At 37.6% G+C, this 18,711-nt stretch overlaps 1 protein-coding gene and 1 long non-coding RNA gene across 8 annotated transcripts in view; one reads left to right on the top strand and one right to left on the bottom strand.

Moving 5' to 3' along the window:
* Positions 1-18,711, top strand: part of CNTNAP2 (contactin associated protein 2) — a 1,978,697-nt gene that overhangs the window by 922,102 nt on the left and 1,037,884 nt on the right. The window lies entirely within an intron of this gene.
* The window catches only part of LOC144285050 (uncharacterized), a 67,514-nt gene continuing 63,385 nt past the window's right edge, over positions 14,583-18,711 (bottom strand). Inside the window, exons 3-4 of one of the 2 annotated variants that reach the window (XR_013353453.1) lie at positions 16,524-16,772; positions 14,583-14,830 (exon numbers count right to left, since the gene is read on the bottom strand). This is a non-coding gene — a long non-coding RNA (uncharacterized LOC144285050). Of the gene's footprint in view, positions 14,831-15,190; positions 16,773-18,711 lie in introns of those variants that run through there. The other variant, XR_013353452.1, reaches the window with a different exon arrangement.

Below are 18,711 nucleotides of genomic sequence, written 5' to 3' on the forward strand. Positions count from 1 at the left end.
TACAGGTGTCTGATATGTCTTACCTCACCTAATTGGAACAACAAATCCTGAAATGGATATTATTCTTTTATAAAGTAAAAGCCAAAGCTTATAAGGATCATACCAGTTCTCTAAGTTCTAAAGTGGCATTGTTGGTGCTTGAAGTAAATTTGGCTCTTTTCCTAAACTTGTACACTTTCTAGTACCCCATTCTAGTAAAAAATAATAAAGCAGTGGCAAATGTTCCAAAGGGTAGGGAAAATGGATAGCCAGTAAAGGAACTGGTGGGGGTCCTGGTGTAAGGAAATTGGTTGGGAGGAGAGTGCAGTTGCCGTTCTGGAAGGTGAGGCAGTAAGAAGAAAACTGAGAAGTAGATAAGATGATAAAATTAGCATATATTCAGCATACAAGCTGCTGAATAATTTAAAAACAGCCAGATATAATCAAATATTTGAAATATACTTTTCAACTAATCTGTAGAAGCGACTTCACTTCCTGAGATGACTCAGATATTTACATCTTGTCTGGATGCTTTCAGGCAAAGTCTCTTTTGGTGGCCTCGGCTGGTTCCTCCTGTCCTTTACTTCACTTTCACCTGTGTGAACATAATTGCTTTGTTTCTTTGCCAGGAATATGATGGAAAGCATTTTCTAAAGGGTAAAAAGAAAATGGACGTAGAAGACATAACTTTCATTCTGTGTGTATTTGGCAGTCTCTTTTGCTTGTGAATCCAGAAGATGATGGTTCCTTTTAGGGATTTTTTATTTTTTAACCTGTTATTCCAACATGTTCCCAGTGCTGCTGAATGCTGCTACCAGAGTGCAGAGCTGGAAAGAGCAGCTGGGTCTTTCTCTGGCTTCCATGTGCTAATTTGGAAATGGAACGGTCTTTGGGAAGCCTCTCTTGTTAATTTTGAATTTTGGATGTTCTGATGCATCCAAATTTCTTTTCCCTGATGCAGCCATGGAAACGCTGTGCTACCCTGGACTTTTGCCAATGGGAGATGGTAGGAAGCATCACATCTCATACCCCCAAAATATGTATCTTGATTTTAATAATCATGACACCGTTGAAGTTGCCAGTACCCAGGACAAGCGGTTTGTAGCAAAGATACGGACTCATGTCCCCAGGGCATTAACTCTCCTGCAGAAATCGAGATGTTAAGCTAGTTGCATTCAAACAGTTGTATCATCAGAAAAGTACCTACTTACTCATTTGTTCTGTTCTCTGCCTTCTGCTCATCTAAATAATGAAAATGTTTTAAGCAACTGGGTAAGGAGCAATACTTTGTGGTGGTCAAGACTACAGGATCTGAATGCACATTTGTTCAGTACCATCGACTACTTAATCCCTCTGTGTCACAGATTCCTCATCATTAGTGTGATGTGATGAAATAATAAAGGATCTGCTTCATAGGCTAGCCATGAGAACTCAATGTGCAGTGGTCAGAAGGGCCTCTTACTCATGTAAATTTTAGGTTGTGCTATTGCTTGTGTTATTTTACTGATTTCGGTAGCGTGGAAGCCGAGAGGACAGAGTCAGTATCTCCAACAATTTATAGTATAGTTGAAGAGATAAAAAGGAAATAAATGGACATTTAACATGAGTTTAAATAAATATGGTATTTGACTAATGGTAAAGTAACACCAGTTTATAATGCTCGATTTCTAGATAAAGGTATACTATAGACATTGTGCTTAAATTACAGTCATATAAAATCAGAATCAAAAGAAATCTTAAAAAACAGAGAGTACCAATGGCTCATTAAAACAATGAAGAACATGAGGCTCTGCTGTTAGAAGATCAGCCCAGGGTTGAGCGGCTTTATCACAACGCGACCCAGAGCAGGTTTACTCCTGACATTCGTTCCTGGGTGTTTTTTCCATTGTCTCTGTTGGTTTTGCAAATAAGAAAAAGGAGACCATGTCATTAATGGGGATTAGGGAAGATTGTACAAATTATGGAGGATGTAGCAGAGCCTGGCAGTGTTTTCACAAATAGTTAGGCGAAGGGAGAGTTTTAGGAGATAAAAATCCTAAGTAGATAGGTGAGTGTGGTCTCCTCTCAAGAATAGTAGGAGGCCCTTTGAGGGAAGCAGAGATTTGCCAGGGAACACTGAGTGGTTACATACATGTCTATGTTGATTTAACAAATATTTATAAAATATTTACTGTATGTCAAGCTTACTGTTTTCTGCATACCTGATGGAGATCAGGGAGGACAACTAAAATTTCTGAACTATGGAGCACAATTTAATTGTGGTCAAAGATGATAAATAGCTGAAATTATAATATAGTATACAGAAATGATATAGTATGTTAGGAGATCAGTGAAAGTGCTGTGGCAAAGGAACGAACGAGTGAGTAGGGTAGGAGGGGGGTGGAGTGCAGGTGGGGTGGGCACATACCAGTATAGAATAGATCAGCATAGGCCTGAAAATAAAGATGATAAAAACAGACAGACAAATCCTCAGACAGGTGAGGGAGCTATCCAAGCAGCTATGTTGGGGAAGACCTTTTAAGGCAGAGAGAAAGGCCAAAGCACAGCCTCAAATATGGAAGCATGCCTAGAATGTGTGAAGCAAAGAGGTCAATGTTCTAGAAAACGAGTAACTCTGAGAGAGTGGAGAAAATATTCTCTTTTGGGAGAGTAGTGAAAGAGGAAAGGGAAAAGTATGTTGGCACAGAGAAGACTTGTAGTGAAATAGGCAGCAGCTGAAGAGTCACGATCTGTTTGGCATTTAAATGATCATTCTGGCTGCTGTGTTAAAGGACTGGAGCGTTCAACTGTAGAAACAGAGAAGACTTTAAAATCCAGGTGAGACCATACCATAGGTAGTAGAGGTAGTAGAAATCTAGAGGTGTGGAGAAGTAGTTAGATTCTGGATGTAATTTGAGGTTGAATTCCCGATAGACAGGATATGCTGTGTAGGGGAAGGACAAAGCCACAGGTAACTCCTAAGAAAATGTATTGCTCAGAAAGAAGTAAAGGAATTACTTCAAGGAGAATGTAGTGATCCACTGTGTGTGATGCCACTGGGACGTCAAGCGAGATAAAGCGTGAGAATAGCCATCAAGGGTTGTAACATCCATCCTGACCTCGGGAAGAGAAGGCAATGACAACTCTGGGCAGAGGTGACCCCAGCTAACATGGTTTTAATTGAGAACAGGGATGTGTAAGATTAGAGAGATTGGAGATAAGGACCATGACCATATCATGTGAGAAATGTGTAAAAGAATGAGTCACGGAAGGGGAAATTGGGGATAGAGTTTATTTCCAACTTAAAGTTTGGCAATGAAGTGATCCACTGGGTTGTACCAAATTATGGAATACTTCCAATCTCTCCTAGATTGCATCAAGACAAACCTGTTTAAGAGGTGTATTGATTTTCACTGGAATTCAAAAACATTTTATCAGTGTTATCTTAAATTTAAGTATCGTGAGCAATTGAATATGTTCACCATATTGACAGTATTTATTGACTTTAAAGTAATTCCTAATTTTTATTGTAATTATTGATGCATTCTAGAATATAACCCATCCCGACCTCTCACCACTGCTTCTGGAAAATTGAGATGATGTGCAGATCCTGCACTAAAATGGTAGGCTGTGTTTTCAACACCTATTAAAAAAGATACTGAACTAAAACCATCTGTCTATCCATCTGACTGTCAAACTTTATATTTTACTGTTACCCTTTACATTATTTGGCTCCTTGTCATGTGTGTGACCTTCACATCGCCCAGAACTGGACACATAGGACACTCAAGAATTGGATTGAATGTGCACTGAGCTCATGCTAGGCACTAGCCACAGGTGGCTCCTGATTTTCTGAAATATGGATAGCCTAAATTGAGGCACCCTATAAATCAAAACTATACACTGGGTTTTGTAAATGAAGTGAAATAAAAAAGAAAATCTAAAAAAAAAAAAAAAATAGATATTGAACTAAAACCAGTGAGTTTTAAAACCACCCTGGTTTTCAGGGCATTTTCAAACTACTAGTTGCTGAATATGTTTTAAATATTGCAACTATAGCTAAATATATCTATGGTATGGTTTCTGATAAGTTTCTGATATGGTTTCTGATTGATTGATTTCCAATATATTTAAATGATGTCCTAGATTCATCGCACGTTGTTGTTTTAGTTGGAGTCCAGCTAGGGAACAGAAACCATTTGGTTACTTCCAGAGTTCACTGGAGAGATGAGGCTGACTGGACGCTGGCCGAGTAAAAGGGGAGAAGAGGGAAGGACACTGATGTAACGCAGGGCCACGAATCCTGAGGGACAATGGGAAGAAGTGGGGTTCCTAGAACCTGGAGGCTTGGAGGAGAGCCCCTGCATAGGTGATGTGAATGCTGACAAGGGACTTAATTAATAGAGTGTACTATTCATAATTAAGGATTTCACACACTATGTGAATATTTATGGCAGTAGTACTGTGCACAATGAAATCTAGTATAGAACATGCGTGATGCACTTTCAAGACTATTGTGCACCTGCTTACCTTAGCATATTTTATGATTTCTATTCATGATAGCACAGTTTGTACTGTATATGAATCATATGTACTAGTGCATTGTTAGTGGAGGAAAGAGCCTCTGTTGCCCAACTCATGTTGGTACCTTAAGAGATTGGAAAAGGGACCCTGTGGATCTGGGATCAGACCTCTAGGGCCATCTTTGCGGCAGTGCTGACAGCAGCAGCAAACCGAAGAGGAAGCAACAGGCTCCATCTTTCTCCCCTGCCTCACAGTCTTCCCCTTGCACCTGGATTGTAGAATCTTCCTAACATACAGCCTGCCAGAAAAGGAAAAATTCAGCTTTCAGAGTCTCATTCATAGCCAGCATCACAAAGCAAAATACAATATAAAAATAGGTTTTGAGCTGAGAGGCAATAGTTTAATACCTAACAAAACTATACTCTGTGTGCTTTGGCCGGTTGATACAGTCTTGTTTAGTTGCCACTTTCAATACTGAACAAAATGATGAACACAAAAAAGCTTTTATGATTGTTTAGGTGAATTCAGAAACTTCAGGGAAATATGCTGAATAAACAGAAATAAATGCCTTGTTCCCTCTCATCTCTGAGATTTCAGCTAACCTCACAAATGCTGTACTTGGTTCACCAGGGAAAACCCAACACAAAATTGGCTAGAACCAGCCTTCGTCTTTTTCTTGGGAATTCTCATGTGTTTCTTCCCCCTTCAGTGCTGTATACATTCCCTATGGGCATGGATGTGCTTAAGCCTTCACAGTGCATCCACTGCTGTCATCTGGTCTTGATAGGATCTTGAGAGATGAGCAGAAGAGTATGGCTCTTTTTGGTGGTCTGACAAAAGATATAATAGTGATTATCAAGGATATGGTAGAGGTTGTATATGTATTTGGACCAGAGAAGCTTTACAGTTCTTCCCCAAATTCTGAATTTTAATAACTGGAGTGACCGTGTATATGGCCTTTCATAGTGTGTACAAACCAACAGGTTTATTAAAAGATAAAAAAATGGAAGTGATGATGGTATCCCCTCCCTGGAGGAAATCCCTGTTTTACCTTTGTATTAGCGTGGTCACATCCACACATCACCTCTAATATCACGCACCACCCCCCAGGTGCATATGGAGTACACAGGAAAGGAAATGAATGTGTTTTCATTTTTTGCTGTTTCCACTCTTCCTTACCTGTAAAACCCAGAAAGACCAGAAAGCCCATATCATAAACATACCTGACTTTGCTCTGTGCTGTCTCTGGGAGTGGCTTATTGGTGTCCTTCCCAAATTGCCCAAGAAAACCAAATATTTTCAAGAAACTGTCAGCAGGGCTGAACTTTAGTTATCGCCTCTTTGGATGACCGAGAAAGCCACCACCACCACAGCCACAGGTCCCCAGAGAACACTAAGTACATAATACGAGAAACATCAGTGTCAGAGCTTTATTTCTTTCCATTGAGCTGAGGAGGGTTTTGACCCCTGCTAAAGTGCAAATATTTCTGGAAGAAGTTTAACATCGTTTCCCCCACTTTTTGTTAATATTGCACAAGAAATGATTGGAAGGGAGAGGGTACTGTAAAGAAAGGAAGGTTAATGTAGCTTCTATCTAAAGGTCAATGCCTTCTCAGGAACAGAGCTCTCAGAGCAGCCACCATCTTTCTTTTCCATCTCCAGGTTTGAGGCACTTCTTCAAAATGCTCTTTCCGAGCATTCTATTTAAGGCTAACCTTTATTTTCTACTAATGCACTCTGTTCATTTCCTTTATTGTCTTCTAAAAATACTATGTGATTGTGTTACTTCAGTTATTATCTGTTTACCTCTACCACTGACATAAGCTCTTGGAGAACTGGGATTCCATCTCTCTGGTTCCACATTGTTTCCCTTGACTAGATAGATGAACATGAATAAATAAATAGTATGAATGAGTTTCGTATCCTTTTATTCCATCATAATATAAATGCCCTATATTTATCAGAAAAGGAATAATAAATTACTAAATTTTAATTCAAACTTTTCTATTACATATTTACGTTTCATTATCAGTAATTCAATTAGTGGCACATAATGGGGCACTATATAATTTTTTAAAAGTACATTAATAATTTCACATTAAATCAATAACAAAAAATGATTTATATGCTTTTCATGTTCTAAAAAAAGTAATGAAAACACTGTAGCTAAATTACATTTTAATAACGTGAAGTTTATTTGCAAATCTCTCATTTCTTTGTGCTCATATTGACACTGTCTTCTTTTTTACTTTCCCCGGTGATTTCTCATCTTTGGCTTTAAAATGGAAAAGTGATTAAACATGTCAAAACAAATAACTCTGCATTTTAGTTTTTCAAGTAAATTAAAATTTCATGGGCCTCTTGAAAACAGTCATATGGAAACATCCAATAATAACCACATCAGCCTCTAATGGAACAAGTTTTCACCAAGCTTAAAAGACCTTTTATGTTTTTATAAATCCATTTTGAATGATAGCTGAAAAAAATTAAGTTTAGCTCATCCCTAATAATGCTATTTATGATAATAGTCCTTCAGAAGGTTTCTTTCTGCACCATGGATTACACACGCAACAGGACTATGTGCTGTGTGTGTTTATGAAAAGAAACCACTTTTCACACTGCTAAGTTAAATCATATCTTATTCTGCTGACCTGAGATTTAGCACAATTAACCTATTCATTAGTTGTCAATAAGATGGGACATAAGGTGGTGGATTAATACAAGCATTGGTACATCTTAAAGTAAAATGTAGGTGTTTGTGTCTCAGGATGATTTTTCTTCAGTATTAAAAAGCACTGGCAATGCCTAAATCTATAGCAAAAACTGAAAAATGGAGTTTTCTACCTCTATCATTCTCTCTTCCTATGTGTGTCAGAATGAATCTTGCCCTTGTTGCACATCTACTGCTGGCTCTGCACCAAGCAATGCACTTAGAAGATATACAGAGGAACAAAACAGCCTCCCTAAGCAGAAGGAGTTTATGCTCTAAAGAAGGAAATGGATTTCTAATAACAAAAAAATACAGTGCAGAGTATTAAATTCCATACAAATAATGCATATGTGCTGTTTTGCAAACAAACAGTGGTCCACCTTGCTTCATGGGGATTCACTGGAGAGTTGACAGAGGAAATAACATTTGATCTGAGACATAAAGGAAAGGTCAAAGGTCTCGATTTGGGCAGGGGGGTCAGTTGGTTTAAAGAGGCAAAGGGAACAGCATTTTCAAAGTATGAAATTGCACAATCTCTGCAGGAAACTTTAGAGGGTGCCTGGAGCATATGGGTGGAACTGAAAAGGAGCAGAGATTTCTTTCTTTTTTTTTAATAAATTTATTTTTTATTGGTGTTCAATTTACCAACATACAGAATAACACCCAGTGCTCATCCCGTCAAGTGCCCCCCTCAGTGTCCGTCACCCAGTCACCCCCACCCCCCGCCCTCCTCCCCTTCCACCACCCCTAGTTCGTTTCCCAGACTTAGGAGCAGAGATTTCTTACACTAATTCAAATTGAGAAGTCTTGTGTGATTTATTAGAGAACCTAGATTATATTCTATGGGGAGCTATTAGAAGTATGTAAGTAAAAGAATTATATGATCAAATCTGCATTTCAGAAATGTGACCTCAGGGGCGCCTGGGTGGCTCAGTTGGTTAAGCATTGCCTTTGGCTCAGGTCATGATCCCAGGGTCCTGGGATCGAGCCCCATGTCAGGTTCCCTGCTTGGCAGAGAGCCTGCTTCTCCCTCTGCCACCCCTCTTGCTTGTACACTCTGTCAGATAAATAAAATCTTAAAAAAAAAAAAAAAAGAAATGTGGCTTCCTGGGAATGTTTAACAATTGGTGGGTTCTAAAGGTATAATGAGTTATTATCAACACATGAGATTAGGAAAAGATGAAGAAATATTCTAAAAAGAGCATTTCGAAAGTCAGACATATCTATTTATCCATGATGCTGAAATATATTTAATTTGGCTGAAGCCTTTTAGGAATGATCATTTTTTAAGACAAAGAACTATACTCATTCTTCAATGCTGATTAAATTTACCAGTTTTCATATTATTACCTTAAAATACACTAATTTATTTTCATTCATAATCATATTTCTAAAGACTAGAATCAGTACATGATCTAGATTTTTTTTCAAACTTATGAATTCACTTATACGGTGTGACTGATCAGGATTAAAAATCTAACCACAATTAATTGTATATCTAATAAACTAATCATTTTGGATTTTCTAACCCTATAGACATGTTTCACAACTCAGAATATGGAATGAAGGCATGTTACCACTACTTAAACTGATAACGCACTATGTAGAAACCTTAACTGAGAATTTAGTGTATCTGTTGTCCATCTATAAATCCTAGATCTTTACGTGATATGAATAAGTATTTTTGGTGCAGAAGCTACAACACAAAAATGACATAAACTATCCAAGGATTTTAGTTACTTGGCTTGAAGTAGTTGAGAAAGCTTAATTTATAAGACCCTACAAATGGTTTCCTTGGGTAAGTTTATTTTTTTAACATTTTATTTATGTATTCATGAAAAAGAGAGAGAGACAGACAGATAGACAGGCAGAGACAGAAGCAGGCTCCATGCAGGGAGCCTGACACTGGACTTGATCCCGGGTCTGCAAGATCACACCCTGGGCTGAAGGTGGTGCTAAGCCACTGAGCCACCCGGGCTGTCCCCTTGAGTAAGTTTAACATTATTTTGAGCTATCTGGTCACTGAACCACTATGACTGACAAATTTGTTTGTCATTCTCACAAGTAATCACAATCCAGGACAGCTCTTTATTAAATAACATCATAAAAATGGGTATTTCTAGGATATTTTCAATTAATATAAAATATTCAATATACAGACCTTTCATATTAGCAATGTCAATGGATACTTATTAGTTTTTATATCCAGGCCACTTTTCTCTTGCTTTTAGGAAACAAATTTATTTATTACATTATAGGAATATGGAATAAAATGCTCCTGGTTCAGAGGAGAGAAAAGTTTGTGGGAGTTTATAACTACAGGAATATTATCTGAGTGACAAAGCATATTGTGAATGCTTCTGTTCCTGTCGGGGCTTTATTTTTAATTTATAAACTTTATTTTTTTTATTTATTTATTATTTATGATAGTCACAGAGAGAGAGAGAGAGAGAGAGGCAGAGACATAGGCAGAGGAAGAAGCAGGCTCCATGCACCGGGAGCCCGACGTGGGATTCGATCCTGGATCTCCAGGATCGCGCCCTGGGCCAAAGGCAGGCGCTAAACCCGCTGCGCCATCCAGGATTCCCATATTTTTAATTTATAGCTAGGTTTTATTAAGTTAATATAATGAATGACAGCAACTTTTATTGAACGCAATGTGCATACAATGTTGATTTAAAATACTGAAGGAGTTTAGGGGCATGTGAGTGGCTCAGTCTGTTAGGTGTCTGACTCTTGATTTCCATTGCGGTCATGATCTCAGGATCCTGCGATCCAGCCACATTGGGATTCCTGGCTCAGCGAGGAGTCTGCTTCTCCTTCTCCCTCTCCCTCTCCCCCTGCCCCTCCTTGCTTGCTCTTTCTCCCTCACTCTCAAATCTCAAATAAATAATCTTAAAAAAAAAAAAAAAGAGAGAGAAAAAGAAAACAAAATCCTTGAAGAGTTCCAAATTTAATAAACACGATATAAAGTTGCTCTATGATGCATTAAGTATTATAAGTATGTATTTAAAAGAGGTAACTACATCTTCAGAGAGTAGTCTAAAAATTTATGAATTTAAAATCTTTTTGATTATTTTTGTTAAGGTGTAAGCCAAAACAATGTGTAAATATAGATGAGTCGGAAGGAGGAAGGGTGATGTCATTAGTGGGGACAGAGTACCCAAATTCCAAGATGACTTGGTTCTGAGACAATTTTGTTACAACAGCATGACTGTTGGGGAAGTAGAGGGCTGATCATGCAGAATTTTGTGTTTTATATAAAGTGAGTTAGATTTATCACCTAAAAAAAAAAAATTAGAAGATTTTTAGAAGTAACATTGATTTTTTAGCAGCAGAGAAATGGCCAGAAAGGGACAGATTCATAAGGTAGTGAGCAGATTAAGTTCTAAGGGATTTGGTGACTAATTACATAGTTACAGGTAAACAAGAGCAGGCGAACTCATGAGGGCTCTCTGACTTAAGACCTGGGTAACTTGATGAATCATTTTGATAATAACTGATATCAAAGACAGACAAAGAAACAGATATGTTGGGTGATGAATTCAGTTTAAGACATGAAGTATTTGAAGGGCCTCTTGGATATTCCAAGTCAGATTTGCATCAAGCAAAAAAAAAAAAAAAAGTCAATTCTGACATTTTGGTATATGGGATAAAGGATAAGTAACTTCCTCTTGTTGAGGGTGTTTAATATCTTGGGTAATACTGGTAAGCCAGTGTATCCTTTGAGCACCTATTTGTATACATCTATACTGTGATTCATGTATAAAGCATGTCACTATGGAGTTGGGGCCAAGTGCACTGCCTGGCACATAATAGGAACTCAACACCCATGTATTGAATATTTCTGGGGATCTACCCAGTCGTTTTCCCTGAGAAGGGTTTTTCGGAGCGTCTTGGCACAAGTTTTACTTCACAGCCTGGTTTAAAAGGAGAGAACTAACACATCCTTCCCTGTTCTGTCATAGTAAATACTGGCTTCTTCATGGGAGCAGATGCTCTCCTGCTGATTAGAACCTTGTCCTCCATTTGGAGAAGGTATTTCTGCCTCACATAAAGTTGAAATCTCTTCCTGTGAATCTATCCATTCAAGAATTCCCTTTCTTAGACGTTATTGTGTAGATTTGATCCCAGCAGGACCTTAGGAGGTTTAATGAGTCTTTATTCCTTTTTCATCAAGAAAAAATTGAATGCCATTTCAGTTCTTTATGAGTTATTTGCTTTGACCTTCTCTCTCACTCCAAAGTGAAAGGAGGAGAGCACAGGAAGAGTTTGTATTATAACTCTTAATCAGGAACTTGGATTTGCTCCATGCTTGCAACCAGAGCATGTACTATAAATGAAATCTTTGGCTCTTGAACAAATTAACAAACAGAACATACCCAGTGGCTGAGTGAAGTAAGTCAGTCGGAGAAGGACAAACATTATATGTTCTCATTCATTTGGGGAATATAAATAATAGTGAAAGGGAAAATAAGGGAAGGGAGAAGAAATGTGTGGGAAATATCAGAAAGGGAGACAGAACGTAAAGACTGCTAACTCTGGGAAACGAACTAGGGGTGGTAGAAGGGGAGGAGGGCGGGGGGTGGGAGTGAATGGGTGACGGGCACTGGGTGTTATTCTGTATGTTAGTAAATTGAACACCAATAAAAAAAAAAAACAAAAAAAAACAAAAAAAAAATAAATAAATAAAACTAAAAAAAAAAAAAAAAAAAAAAAAAAAAAAAGAACATACCCAGTGTTTTGTCCCCTTAAAGCAAAAAGCATCTCTGGTAACCCCTTGCCTGCCTCTTTGCACACTTTCATCTCTCAGTAGTAAAGGTTTGTCAATATTCTACTCTAGGCATGTGGGAACACCCATCTGTAGCTGGTCTATTAAATGTCCCATCTATATTCTTATGTAACTTGGTGTTTATGTGAAACCATATATCATTGCTTAAAATTTAATCTGGAGATTATCTGCAGAGCTCATTTAGAAAAAGAAAAAAAAAAGTAATTTGTCTTGTAACTATTATTATGAATAATGTGCAGTACAAAATAAGAAAAACTTTTCATAAGCTAATAGTTGTTCTGCTTCTCATCTGTTAATAATTAGTCAATCCATCATCAGTGGCAAAAACAGTCCAGCATCTCTCCATGTATTCACATGGGTGTAGACAGGTATAAACTTAGCAATTGAAAATGCCTTCTGTGAATGTCATTATGCTGGAAATTTTTGGCTATAATAGTCCTTTTACACAGTATTTACTGTCCACTTCACTTTCATCGGCTCCACCCCTCAGTCAGTAGGTTGAATGGCACGTCAAGTTTGGGAGTTAATGGTATAATTAACAAGTACCTTCAAGTCATTACTCAGTTTCAGCAAATTTTGAAGCACAAACATCTGTAATTTTAGCTAATGTACATCAGCTGAGCTAAGCAAGCATGAAAATATGTCTTTAGGAAAAAAGAGCCGCCCACTGTCTGACTTAAAGCATGCATTAATGGCTCTCTATAACCATGTTACGTGAACACAGAAGCTTATAGCCACAGAGACTTTTCTCATGAGAGGTCACATTACCTGGGGGTGATTCAAGTCTATTCCATATGCATCTCATCTTGAGACGAGTGGATTTCAAGCTGTGCTCTTTTTGTAGTGGTGGCAGACTCACTATACCCTATGCCAAACCACACAAGCACAATCTTTGACGTGAAAACTAGGGAAGGGAGAAGGAGAGCCAGGAAAACTCAACTGACACTGTAGAACTTTCCTTTAGGGTCTCATATCTGCAAGAACCAAAAAAAAAAAAGCTGAGTGGTGTCTCAGTGGATGGTGGTGGCAAGAGCCGGACAGGAGAGGACAGAGTCTTAGGTCTTCAAAATCAAAAAGTAATAGCTGCCTAGCTCAAATTAAAAAAAAATGAAAAAAGGGGGAAAACAATATCATAACAGTCATTTTATTAAAATTTAAGATTCTGAAACCTATCAACCTGGAAAAAAATATATTACCCGTTATTAATTACTTAGAAGGTGTGACAAATGCTTTAGTGTGCTTCTTTATTGTCTTAATGAATTTGAAGTTTCTATTATTGCCTTTTTAAACTCTTGATTACTTGACAGATTTCTCTGTCCAGAGTGTTTATTAATCTCTCTTGTCTCCTATGGTTGGGAAAGAACTACTACCTTATGAAAACCGCTTTATTATTCCAGTATAACATTTTTTAGGCTTCATCTTGCCATGGAGTTTTTTTTTTTTTTATGGCTGTTTGATCATTCTGATTATTCTAACTTTCTCTAGGGCAGAGAATGGCTTATATCTTCACCACTGTCTAGAAGAGTGGTTGGAATTAGATGTTGAAAGTTTTGTCGAGGGGTATCAACATCAATGTTTAGTTAAATGTTTTGCGATGTATACGCAGAATGCATGGTGTGAGCAACACTGAACAAAATACAATCATTAACTATTTTGTGTATTAGAAATCACATGGATGTTAGAGAACTCTAATTCTGTACCTCTCCAGAAGTAAATTTGTCATTATTAGTGGAGAATATGTACTGTGTGTGTGTGTGTGTGTGTGTGTGGTGTGCTTAATGATTCAAACAGACATCCAGCTTTGGAAATGGAGGAGTTTATGGGATTTCTAAATTGGACACCTCAACTGGAAGAACAGAGTAAGAGACACCATACCCCTACCCCTCTCACTTTTTCTCATTTTCTGTTCTTTAGCAAAATTGTTTTAGCTTTTCTGAATCATTCAGTTGTACAAGGTTGAATTTATAAAAGGAAGATGCATTCTGAAGCTCAAGATAAAGCAAAACGCAAGGAGAAAATGAAAATCTGTTCTGTAAATCCCTCCACAACTAGAGAGATACATATTGACTTTTTTTTTTTTTTTTGGTAGAAGAGGTTTACGTGACAGGTGTTTATGCTTGAACTATTCCTCAGATAAGTGGAAGATTTTATTCTCAAGTGAGCTTGGCATGCTTATGTTGGAAAAGCGTAATTGAAAGAAAGCTTGTTAGTTTTCAAAGTTCAGTAAGTTAGGAAACAAAAGAGGATTGCTTATAACTTTTTCTCAAATTTTGAAAGTAATTTGTGCCAGTTGTCATTTAAAAGGACTGAATTTACAAAGCAGGCCCAACACGGGCTGCTTGTTTTCAGACACCAGCCTGCAGCTGCCCCGGGTAGATAGAGACTTGTTATATGGTTAGGTTTGCTCCAAACATGGCCAAGAAAGCCATGTCAAAGACATCATTCCTACTAAAAAAAAAAATAAAAAAAAAAGCACTAAAATAATTTTATTCTTTACTATAAGATATAGTTAAATGTGATAAAGAATGGTATTTAAATAAGTGTAACATTTGGTCTAACAGATTTTTAGAATTGGAAGTGAAATTTAAGGCTGCTTAGTCTATCAATGCTCTTAAATAGGAGGAAATTGAAGTCCAGAAAGGTTACAAGGTTAGTGTTTTCCTCAGTTTGAAATTTATTCTCTTCCACTTGTTGTGGATTTTAATTTTACCTTTGTTTTTCATAATGAAGGGACACCATCAACCTTTAGGCTAAAATCAGATCGGGCCTTGGATAGTTCTTGCTCTGTTCAGTGCCTCAGGCCGGCTCCTTTCTGCTGCTTTAAGTATTTCAAATGAAACCTAAGGCTTGATAAGAAAATTTGGTATTTTCAGAATCATTTTGATTTCTTTCCATAAGAAAGTAATTTCCTCATACTCCTAATCTCATTACCTGAGATGCTTGCCAGGGAAAAAGTGAATCTTAGTAGGCGATTATTTGACTTGGGTGTTCCAAGGAGACCGGTTGGCATGCCAGCATGCATATTACTGACACACTCTACAGGAGATTCTCATATGACCTCTGTCTAAGAAACACCGATCAAGTTCAACCTTCTGATTTCAGAGCTAAGGGATTCTATAGCCATTGGTTTGCCCAGTTTTTTTTTTTTAAGCTAATTGTGGTTTAATCACTGTATCAGTAATTGTCCCACCACTGTAAGACTACCTACCCTTTCCTTCTTTTTTATTCTGATCAACACTGACAAAAATCAGATGGATCATATGGAACCTAGCACTTCTCTTTCTCAGCTCTTCTCATCCACACACTTTTGACTTTTATATTAATGCTTAGTGTCATTAACTTTTGTTCTCTCACATCTATTACGCTTTCAAGCTCAGATATCTTCATATTGTTTGCCAGGATTTCCAGAAAGATGGTATAACAGTCTACCTCTGATATCAAGTGGTGAAATTTATATAATGGAGTTTTTTCTCTAACATTTGCGATCACTTCTAGGTTCTTCATTAGATGGTGCAATTATAACAGACTGAAAACTGCCAGAATATTTGTGTATAACTAGCGGGCGTTTCTCAAATATCATCTGTATGTAATGGCAAGTGTAGAAATGAAAAATGATATAGAGGAGTTACTGAGGTTATTTTAAGAGCTTTGTAGGTCAGATTTTGAAATGGAAGAAGTTGCTACGGTAAGGATTTTCTCCTAATTAACTCAAATAGAGAAATTACTAATTGCCTAATTTTTCCCCAAATTGGCTTTGGTATATGAGTTTTTCACCTTCCCCTGTAATAAAGGTTATGTTTAGCTTCAGAAAACCAGGGCACCAGACGTGTGTAAAACCCCTTTCCAAGGGATACTGGTGCTCTAGGACCCAGCAGATGGAGAGTGTGAAGATAGTGCCCGCCCTCTGAGGTCTCGAGAGAGGATTACAGTCAGTTGCTTAGATGTATCTTTGATTAAAGTCTGCCCTCCGGCCACAGCAATGAAGGTAGGTTAATAGGCCTTTTTCACAGTAAAACTGGGTACCTTACTCTGTTGCCTCTTATTGTGCCCTGGGGGTGGTGGCCAGTTAAGAATTTTCTCTGTTGATTACAGTCCTGTGGGATCCATGAGCATAGGCTCTATTGGCCTGAGACAATCTAGAGGTATCCCCTGGTGGCAGCCACAAAGGGCTTTGGGTAGCACAAAGGGTAGCAGCTCCCTTCCAGGAGATACCAGTGAGCTGGAGTGAAGCAGAGGGAGAGTGCAAAGATGTTGCTCACCAGCCATCATCCCCAGAGAACACCTGGATAGGCCCCTTGATGTACTTAAACACTATGTGAGAGAGGGTTAAGGTCTGGGCCCCTCTCAATACGCTGCTGCCTCTGCTCTGGGTCTGGGGAGAGTGAGTCTGAGCATTCCAGCCTTTAAGAACCATTTCTCTGCTGATGACAGGTCTTGCGAGTCTGTGGACATGAGCCCCATTGGTTTTCAAAGCTGGATGTTTTGGGGACTTTTAATTGGAGGTCTTAAAGGTTGAGGTACCTAATGTGGGGCTCAGACCTTTCACTCCTTGGAGAGTAGCTCAGGTTTTGTTTTCTTCTCATTGTGGGTCACTGCACCAGGGGTAGGGCCTATGGAGAGATTCTCAGCCCACTTCAGTGTGTGTGTAGGAATCACTCAACTAGTTTTTGGTTCCTTCCTTTCTGTCCTTTTTTTAGAGGAAATGATTCCATATGTAGTTGTAGATTTGTGTGTCCATAGGAGGGGTGGGTTCAGGATCTTCCAGCTTTAACTAGAATCCAGTCCATGCTTCCAAAAAAAAAAAAAAAAAAAAAATCAGTTTATCAATCTCAAGCAATGCAAATGAGTTGAATCGAGTATGATTATCTTTACTCTTTCAAATAGCTCCATCATATGTATAATGCATAATGATCATTAAAAATGAGTAAAAACCTATATATATGTGAAAAATTAGATCAAATTATTTTTTTGTTTATTCCTAACTGGTATCTTTGATTTACAGGCACAGTGGTTTTGACTCAGTTTGGTTATAACTATTATGAAAAATTTAATGACCTTGTCTCTGCCTTCTCTATATATGTATCATGTAAAATACCTTAAGAAGCCAAATAAGGACTAATTTGGCTTAATTAAGTCTAATATTTAGACTGCTGTAACAGACATAATATAGACTGTGTTGCTTGTAAACAACAAGCATTTATTTCTTAGAGTTCTGGAGGCTGAAAAGTCTGATTTCAGGTTGCCAGAATGGTCAAATTCTTGTGAGGGCCCAATTTCAGTCTATAGACTGCCAGTTGTATCTCAACAAGCCAGAGAACAGAGAAAGGAAGCAAGCAGGCTGTCTCATGACTCTTATAAGGGCACTAATTCCATTTAATGAGGCTCCACCCTCATGATTTTATCTAATACTGATTACTGCCCAAGGCGCAGTCTCCTAATGCCTAATGGTGGTAGGGTTTTGCCATATGAATTTAGGGGAAACACATTCAGTCCATAACAGTGTGTTTGAAAAATGCTCATATTTGCTAACCAATTTTAACATTATTAAAATAGTGTTGGGAAACTGAGTTAAGAACTATTCATTGTATTTCCTGATTACCTATAATTTAGGTTTCGTGATCATGATGTGAAATATATTCCTGGTGGGAGGCAGGGGGAGGAAGAGACAGGTACACCTGCAATTAATTCAAAATTCCATTCATTCAGTATACACTTATTAAATGCCTAGAATTTTCAAGACATTGTTGGGGATACAGAGCTGGTTAAAATGATATTTCTGCCCTGTCTGAATATGATTCTCACTATTACTGGTTCATTTTAATTTCCACTTTTATAGCTTTTCTTAATGATGCTTTTTGCTGTTGATGCTTCTGAAAACAGATTGTCTGATGACTAATATGTACCAAAAACAGCTTTATTCTCTGTTAGGTCTTTGTGAAGAGACAAGGGGTTATTCTTTCCTTGACATTTATGGCATCCCATATACTTGTGCTCCATGAAAGGTTACCTAAATCAAATTTATTCCAAATAGGCAGTATTTAACATTAAAAATGTCAAAGGAAGGGTAAGATTCTCTACAGGGCAGCATTGAGTTGATTGACTGAATTATAACTAGGGAATGATGAATTGTGCATTCCCTTTTCATTTCAAATATTGGCTAATATATTGATTCTAACACTCATCCCATTATTCAATATAATTCTTGATGTACACTGACCTCTTGATTTTGATCCTCATATTTAATTGGATCAAAATATTTTCAAAGTCATTTGTAACTTTGTTGTTATAATTTGTCTATTTATGTTAATATAAGCTCTGTAAGATATTCCATTGTTCAGGTGATTATGCACAATTAGGCACAGACACAAAGTAATTACCTACCTTAAAAAAAGCCATCAATTTTTTTTTATTGGAGAAATTCTGACAGAGAAATAGAACTAGTAAGATATCTTAGAATTGAACACAAGAGTCTAAAGTAAGAGCAGAGCTCAGGATGGCTTCTAACTTAATATTAGATATTTATATGACCCAAAGAAGAAATAATATATATTAATAGTCAGAGTTAACGTACTTTCTATTATTTGACGCCTATTTAACTCTATACTTGTAGTCAGCCAGAACATATAGAGAAGCACAAAAGGTACAGAGGTCTCATAAGCAGGAACCAGCCATAACTCAAGTAATAATTTTTTTGCTGCATTAAAATCTGCAACATCTCACTTGGAGT

Source organism: Canis aureus, chromosome 15, assembly GCF_053574225.1.
Source record: "Canis aureus isolate CA01 chromosome 15, VMU_Caureus_v.1.0, whole genome shotgun sequence".
In the NCBI taxonomy this organism is placed as follows: Eukaryota; Metazoa; Chordata; class Mammalia; order Carnivora; family Canidae; genus Canis; species Canis aureus.